The sequence below is a fragment of the Styela clava genome, chromosome 13 (assembly GCF_964204865.1).
Source record: "Styela clava chromosome 13, kaStyClav1.hap1.2, whole genome shotgun sequence".
Classification (NCBI taxonomy): Eukaryota; Metazoa; Chordata; class Ascidiacea; order Stolidobranchia; family Styelidae; genus Styela; species Styela clava.
In genome coordinates this window covers 1,673,650-1,682,794 of record NC_135262.1, presented here as the reverse complement: position 1 = coordinate 1,682,794, position 9,145 = coordinate 1,673,650, and the positions used below count along the sequence as shown (strand labels likewise).

The 9,145-nt window shown below is 35.6% G+C and overlaps 1 long non-coding RNA gene across 1 annotated transcript; it reads left to right on the top strand.

The window, feature by feature from the left end:
* The first annotated feature begins 7,050 nt into the window (after positions 1 to 7,050).
* LOC144431168 (uncharacterized) lies at positions 7,051 to 8,894 on the top strand. Its single transcript, XR_013479845.1, has 3 exons — positions 7,051 to 7,444; positions 8,114 to 8,206; positions 8,483 to 8,894. It is a non-coding gene; the product is annotated as an uncharacterized LOC144431168 (long non-coding RNA).
* Positions 8,895 to 9,145: the final 251 nt, after the last annotated feature.

Sequence of the window (9,145 nt, the reverse complement as noted above, 5' to 3'; positions counted from 1 at the left end):
TTATGCTTGCATCCAAACGTGCACAATTCTATCATACTTAAGGTCTTATCCGCTGGACTACAGGGGTTCACGGAAAGATTTCCAGGGGTACTTGAATGACTGTTGAGTTTTTAATTGTTGCTATATTTTAATATCCTTTACTACCAGAAGAAAATGCGTGCTGATTGAAAACCAACGTAGATTTTCCTTGATCTTGCGTTGTTGTGACGCAACAATGTGTAGGATTTAGGATTTACATATTTATCCCGGGGGAGAGGAAAGCCGATAAGAAGGCTTAACCATATGGCAAACCACGGCCATGTCGGGTTACCAAGTCCGGTTACCAAGATCAAGCATGGACTTGATCTTGCGCAACCGCAACCGGCACATTACGGAAATCCAACAATACCCTCATACATAATTATACCCACGTGGGATTCGAACCTTCGATTCATGGAGGGTAATCTAAGGTGCCACGGTAAGCGTATTCGCCTAGTGCAGGGATGAGCAATTTTTTTTAGCTCGTGCGCCAAAATCCTTCTGCGTGCCGACCAAAACTAAAAACAATGCTTTGCTACTTTGAAAGCAAAAATACACAACAATAAACCTTTTGAACATGTACAGACAGATTCATTGTTCGAGAAAATATCAGTCAGATAAATAGACTTGATTGCTTTTTATATCAGTGAGACTTCTGCTGCTGCTTTATCACTGATAAATGGAAACAGAGATTCACAAGCATATGTAGATGAAAACATTGAGGGTAACGCAGTTGCAAAGTTTTTAAGAAACGAAAATATTTTGGAATGGCATCCCAATCACGCAATAGTTTGTTCGATGCATTTCTCTCTTGCATCTCTTCCATAATCGCTTATATTTCTTTCGAAATCGATATATTACAGTAAGTTAGCAAGTAAATATGACCACCATTAGTTGTACAACTTCATAAATCAAGCAGAAATGACAATAAAGGGTGGCACAGACGAACAATATTACGTAAGAATGTAGCTGAATGAAGGGCAATCATTGAATGCTGCGCTCTTCTCGACAAAATTTCGCAAAAGCTCATTTCATAACAGGACAAAAGGAATTTGATTAAATGAATGACTGTTAACAAACGATAATGACTAAACGAACACCTAGTTCATCAGATATTTCAGAGTCTTGAAACTTTTTATCTGAAGGAGAATGATCTTGTTTTCGAGTCCTCACTCGCGTGCCGAATAATTGGTCCACCTCTGGCCTAGTGGGATAGTTAAGGTCCTTTCGATGTCATGACTACTTCGAACATTCAAATACCTTTATATCCTAATCCAGAACACAAAATGCATCAAAAAATGTTAGGTTTCCCGAAAAACAAGGATGACAGGCTAATTTTCAAGCTGTCTTGAAAAGGCTTTTATATTCATAGATATTCCCGGCGACGACAATTTCAAACCGCCGAGATGACGAAAGGGTTATCTCGTACGTTCTTACCTGTATCATGATCACTCTTCACCGAGCAATCGAGAGTATTGTTGTATACGCGTCTGGCCATTGTTGGACACGTTTAGTGGCCATAACGATCGTTTCAAAATTTTGTAGTTATTGTTATTTGTCTCCGTCTCCATTTTTAAAAAATCGCTTTTCTCTTCGAATACTGGACCAATTGCTTTGATATTTTCAGTGGTTAAAGATAAAAATTTTCTCCAGAAGGCTATTATTTTTTTTCGCTATGACGTCATCAAAATTATTGCCACTGGGTGGCGCTACGTGTCCATATATTTGAGCATTGCTCTCTTGTTTACGTGTGACGAGAAGTCCCGAGAAAGTAATCAACAGCCAGACTAGTACGCGATCAGCCCATGCACTTGTCGAATGTTTATCTGGCGTGCGGTACTGCTTTGTTTTGATCTTACTGTTATAGATGAAGTCTTATGTTATGCTGTATTAAATCCTGTGTGCATTACTTACTGAGTCTTTTCTAATCTTGCGAACTCAGAACAGAACATGGCGTTGTCGGCAGTGGCATTATAAGCCGTGCCATTGAATTGACCAGTGGATATTTAACGGATTACTCTTGTCGCATTTCGGATATATCTGTAACCGACTGTTATCTCAACTAAAGCTGAATTATCGAAGATGCTGGATGAAGCTAAGCAGGAGTTGCAAGAAAAATCTCAGGAAATTAAACAATTGAAAGAGGAATCAACCAAACCAGTCCATGAAGTCGCGGACGGCGGTTGGTTGAAGCAGTTTCTGGAAATGCAGCAAAATCAAATGGAGGCTCTGATTTCCTCATTTGGTTCTCAAGCGAGCAGTTCGAGAACTAAAACTCCCACGTTGAAAGGGCGCATATCAGCCAAATCTCCATCTGAGCTGACTGCCTATATTTCTTTGCCAGGCCTCGACTCGTGGAAGATTATGTGGTCCGATTACATGCAGATTTCGGGCTACAATCAGGAACCACAATCGAAACAAGTCGCTGTTTTTCGCGGATGTCGCTAGAAATGCTGTCCGTCGTAAAACACGTTCTAAATATCAGCGAAGAGACCGAAACATCCGTTGACGATATTTTAGAATAGATCAAGAAGCATATTCGCAGTCAGAGAAATGTTGCACTAGACAGGGTGTTGTTTGAAGAGCGCAAACAAGGTGATGGAGAAAGCTTCGATTCGTTTTTAATCGCATTGAAAGCTAGGAATAGACGCTGATCTCTGCGAAAACTGCTACGATGAGCTGCTCACTACACGAATCATTGCTGGCGCAAGAGACGCAACAGCCAGAGAAGAGTTGTTGGCGAAAAGCCCTTTTCCTAATCTTCAGACAGCGGTTGATCTGTGCAGATCGAAAGAAATGGCGATAAATAACAACACTGATTTGTCGAAAAAGCAGAATCCGATTGCCAATTCGATACAGATCAAGAAACGTTTTAAAACGATTCAAACCTAGGAACGATCGCAACAACATGTCTTGTCAATATTGTGAGCGAAGGCATGGTCAAAGATTAGCCTAGGTTGACTATGCCTATTAACTGAATATCAATGTAAAGGCCGACTAATATAATTCCTGCCGGGTGTTTTTTTTGCAACCAGCTTGGACCGTGATACAAAAATGCTGCCTATATGTCAGAAAATATAGTAATTACCCTCCTGTATCTCAAATTTGGTAAAATTCGGTAATCAATCAATCTGCAGTTATTTGTGGGTTATTTTGCAAACATGAGTTTGAAATAAAAGCTGACCAATTCATACATGTTTTTGACTAGATACGGGAGGAAAAATATCACAATGCTTGCTTAATATGATAACAAAAACGGCATTTTCTCCGTAAGGCACTTCCTCCGTTGTGAAGATTTTGAAGTCTTACACCGAATGTAGATATAGTAAAACTTTTGCACGTTTAAATGAGTTTTTTGGCGTTTTTTTTGCATGTTTTAGCTTAATAAATGACAAAAAATGACCAATGTGTTTGAACAATAAAAGTGTTTGTTTTGTATGGCACTGTTTACCTATTCTTAGCACTATTGTGGCCCGCAAACATTACAAAAATTATAGTGTGGCCCGCGAGGCCGACCACCTTGGACCACCCTGATATAGACAATGCCATTATTCATATAGTACCAAATTTACATCTAAAAAACAACTCATATTTATGATAAAAACGATGCTGAATTATCAATCTGATCAAAAATTTCATTCACGGATATTTTTTTCAATAGTTTTTATTGACTTTTATGTTTTTGTTTACAGTAACCTTTATTACCATGTTATTATTTCATTAAATTAATATTTGGTTTCCGCTATAAATGCTTCTCATTATGCTTTGAAAAAGCAGATTGTAATGGATGATACGTTAAACATGTGGACTATCTGTTTGTAAATAAACCTTTGTTTGATTTATTACACGCATTTGTTTTGACACAGCACTTTATTATTTTTACAGTCTCGTCCTGAATACAAAGTCACCAGACTTTACGTAATGCACGCCGTTGTATGCGAATCATGGCGTCAAATAGGACAGGATAAAGATCCTTTCATTTCAACAATGAGCAAAAATATTTTTGCCACTTTCGAAGTTTATTTCAATGTCCGCCAGAAGAAACGATGGGATAATTGACTATGCATTTTTTGCAACTGGTTGTGCCACAAGGCATGACTATAGTGTCAGAGATGTATTTTCAATCTTCAATGGACCAAACAACTCATATTTATGCTAAAAACGATGCTGAATGTTCAATCTGATCAAAAATTTCATTCACGGATATTTTTTTCAATAGTTAATGACTTTTATGTTTTTGTTTACAGTAACCATTATTACCATGTCATAATTTCATTAAATTAACATTTGGTTTCCGCTATAAATGCTCCTCATTATGCTTTGAAAAAGCAGATTGTAATGGATGATACGTTAAACATGTGAACTATCTGTTTGTAAATAAACCTTTGTTTGATTTATCACACGCATTTGTTTTGACACAGCACTTTATTATTTTTACAGTCCTATTTTTACCTGAATACAAAGTCACCAGGCTTTACGTAATGCACGCCGTCGTATGCGAATCATGGCGTCAAATAGGACAGGATAAAGATCCTTTCATTTCAACAATGAGCAAAAATATTTTTGCCTTTTTTGAAAGTTTATTTCAATGTCCGCCAGAAGAAAAGGTGGGATTATTGACTATGCATTTTTTGCAACTGGTTGTGCCACAAGGCATGACTATGGTGTCAGAGATGTATTTTCAATCTTCGATGGACCAAACTTCAGAATCGCGGAGTCGTAAATCAATCTATTCTGTGGTTCTTTCTTTATTGTTTTGGAGAAAGTCGTAATTTCAAACTCTTAAAACCTGCTTTTGTTTATTGGTTTGAAAAAGTCTACACAATTGCATACAGAAACTCCAGTAACAATAATAAATTTACCTATCTTAAAAATCTGTTGTACGGATTACATGTGTAAAAGCTTTTGCGGACAAATTTTGATTCGATTTCCAACCTATTTGTTCAATAATATTTCATTAGATATAAGTTGTACTTTTGATATTTTATTACCGCTAACAACTAATGAACCAGTCAATCAATTCCAAAATCTTGGTACAACAAGACGAATAAGTCGCCATAGCGTAAATATTTATTTTTCTATTCTGCTGACGTTGACCATTCCAACTATTTGTCGTCCATATGCATATATTTTTATCATCACTCTTTTATTTATTCTTTTTTGCTGCAAATCCTTGAAGTTCTGAAGCTTTGGAAGAAATTTTTTCCTTCTGCATCAACTAAGCATCGATTATGCCCCCTGAGCATGAGGGTTTACCGGAAACTTATCCTCAACTTTCTGACTTCTTCTACGAACTATATCGTAAGTTGTTTCAGATCTATTTTTGAGGTTCTTTTTTATTGCGCCGTTTGCGTCATGTAAGTGGTCACTGATCTGTCTGTATGTAATAAGCTACATGTTATTGAATAATTTGAATTTCCCATGTTTGCCATTGCTAAACCAATTTTGTGCACCCTGGTGAAATTAATAAGAATTCAATGCGTGTTGATCTCGTAAAATTTAGGTCAAATTTTAAGCCAATAGGGCATTTCAATATGATGTTTGAACGTCTTATACAAACTGGATTAATAACATTTTTACCAAAACATGATGTAGAAAACAATTACCAATTTTGTTTTCAATATTATCAATTTAGGGTATTGCAATTATATAGAAACGTAAATATTTATTGACAAATCTTAAAATGGCCTTGAACACTGTTAATCAGGATCTCGTCATTCACATGTCGTAGAATTATGGTATCGGAGGAATACCCAATAAACTCTCTAGTTACTTGAGTGATTGAAATTAACAATTTTTTGATATCTATCTGTGACTAGATGGGTTCCACATATATTGGGCCGTCTATTACCCTTTGTCTTTATTAATGACATTGCTAATGTTCATTGTTTTTCTTAAAAAATTTTTACTGATGAATCGTGTTTTGAGGCAAATCTCTACAAGCTCTTAAATCAATCAAAAGCGAACCTTGGGGTTTTAAAAGTGACCAAAGGCTATAATTGATCAACAACAAACAATAACAAATACAAAATTATGGGTATTTCACTAGACAAATTTAAACACAAATCAATCTGATAATTTTATTTTTTAACGCCAGAATTATGTAAGTATGTTGGAACAACTCACAAGCTCCGGTATTTTACATCTGTGACAACTTTACATAAGCATGATTAATCATCATCTGTACAATAGTCGTACATAAGCATGATTAACCATCATCTGTACAATAGTCACATCAATATGGCATTCTTGTGAGTCGGCCGAAAAACTCTGTACATCGAATTGAAATTGTACAACATAAAGCCATCCGTCCTGCCTCTGTTGGATGTCACAACTCAATCTCATCTATTCCAGACTTTAAATTCTCAATATTTATCAACTAGAGGTACTAAATATTATTGCACGAACATAGCAAAAAATTCCATGTCACATTAAGTGACTTTTTGAAGCATATCGGCATTCGTTCATGAATATCAAATTATTGTACCAACATAGCATAAACGTCTCTATCACATTTACCTATAACATGCCCAAGCATAGTGACATTTATTCAAGAAGATCACATTCCCAAGCCGCACTGTATGATTTGATAAGCTAATAATACTAAAAAACAATTCAATAACGTATGTGGGCGTCAAATGATAAAATTAATTACTTTTAGCTTTCGAATCAATGATTTAAATTCATATAAACGAGCATCGTAAAAGTTCACATGTAGGTTATACATATATATCTGCAGCATCCAACAATAACGTATATATAAACCCCAACACAAGCTCGCTTTTACATCGCATTAAAATAATCTTCTTATTCGTCATACTGAGCAATGTTTTGTTTATGTTCACGAACGCGTATGGATTGTTGCATGATAAGGTAAAATATATAATTCTCAATATATGAATCGCCTCAGATCTTCTTCGATAGACCGTGTCCAACACACTGAACATGAGAATGTATAGTTGACACCAACCAATGATGGATGGGTTTGTTAGTCGTGAGTTTAATTGATTTGTTTGTTTATTCACTTATACATAATTCTGTCATTTTAAAGAAACCTTGCTTAAAGCAAGTAGCTTACAAGCATTTATAAATAAATGAGTTTATTTTCTGAACTATGTCAGAGCGGACCGAAGCAATGTTAGATATGTAGGTACCGTTAGAAAATTTTCACTCCACTGCGAACTACATATCATTTACAAACCAACCCCTGACTGAGGAGATTGACAGAATTTTGACTGCCAATGCAGATTAAAAAAAATTTTTTTTTTTGAGTTTAAGTAAAATCTTTCATTGCACAGATACTTTTCTAAAAATATTCTTATTATACAGTTTATTCAAAAACATTTCGCATCCGGCAAACGGCAAATGATTTTAATCCAGAACTGCAGGCTGAAGTTCAAAGTACGGGGAAATTGAAACTGGAATTGTGAGATATTTTTTACGTACAATAGCTTGTATAATCGGCATAACCAATGATATGCATCGATCTAAATCTATTGGTTTGGCATTGCAACCTAATTCATTTAGGGATTTATTTTGAGTTGGAAAGCACGGAATATAAACCTGAGATATTTAACCTACGAAGACAACATATTTAGTTCTGACGATTTAACCATTAGTCCTAACAAGTCTCTCATCAAGAAGCTGATATATATTCAAGATTTTGATAGTGTCAGACAACGCATTAGTCATCAAAACGTGAAAGCGTATATTGAAGCTTTAATCAGCTCTATCAAGCCCTAGTTCCCCGTGTTGATACTGGAATGGTATTTTACAACCACATGAAGGCAATTGTCTGTGTCATAATTTAAAATCTGAAATGGTAATAAAATAGCTTTTCTAAAAAGGTTTTAAAATCATTGAGTTGGGGGTTAAAATAATTTTCCTTCGTTCATGGTATAAATATCTGTTTTCTGCAAATTCCGTAGTGACCAAGATGGAATTATTCTCTGTCATGATTCAGAAGTCGGAATTACTTTTTTATAAACTCAATGTTGAGGGTCTAATACGCGTGTGATATGTTTTATACGTTTCAAAATACTTATTTTTGTCTACTTTTTTTTCAGCATTTTCACATTTGTTATCACTTTTTCAGATTGTTGGTGGATCGGCCTACATCACTATGAAAAATAGGGCAGAAGCCATTATATGTATGCAAAAGCTCAGACAACTGAATATAGATGGAAAGGTAACTAACTAGTGATCTACGATTAGCCAAACATTTATTTATTAACTTTTCACTTTGTTTAATTGATATGTAGAGAGCATACCTTTTGTGCGTAACATCAAGGACAAACAGACGTTGAAGTGTTGACAGAATAAATTAAATCACTTTTTTCATATAAATTATTTAAAAACTCGTGGCTTTGTAGTTAATGGGAATTTCAGTACGAGTTAAATATGAGGTTTTCTTGTCCAAACGACAACAATATGAGCGAAAAGTTTTAATATACGTTTTTTTTAGTTTCTTATCGTGAACTGGTCCCCGGGAAAGGAAGCGGAAGAAAAGTTCAAAGAGTATTGGTTTGAGGAAAAAGGGGTTTATGATATTCCAGTTTCGACATTTAGCTCGTCGCCAGGGACAATGCCTCGCATCCATTCTCAACCAACAGAAATAATTAGTGAGATTTTTCTTTAGGGAAGTTTTGTCCTTAATAGACTGTTTTATTTCTTTTTCTTGAAAATATACGACACTATTCGATAATCATTATAGACGTGATATCGCTTTTGTGAGTGAGTGCCAATACATTCGTGTTAGTGTTCAGGAAAACTCTTAAAATCGCATAGTGTAAATACTTCCTTTCATTACATGCATGCGGATTGTACAGATCAAGCGCAAATCGATGATTATGGAGTAATCACGTTACTCCAACTCAGTGGCGTAACTACCCATTGGATCCGTACGTTGCTGGAGGGGCAAAATGTGGCAAAACGTTTTAAACGAAGCGGCAAAACGTTTAAAATGAACAAAGGCAGTCACATTAATTTATTTTCAGAGAGACACGGACTTAAACGACCCAAGTTAACATTGAAGCCAAATAATTGTGACTCACTATGTGTTATCTGGGACGGCATAATGGTACTCGTGCTGTTGAAGTCATAATAGAATGTCGGTTGTAACTTTCAA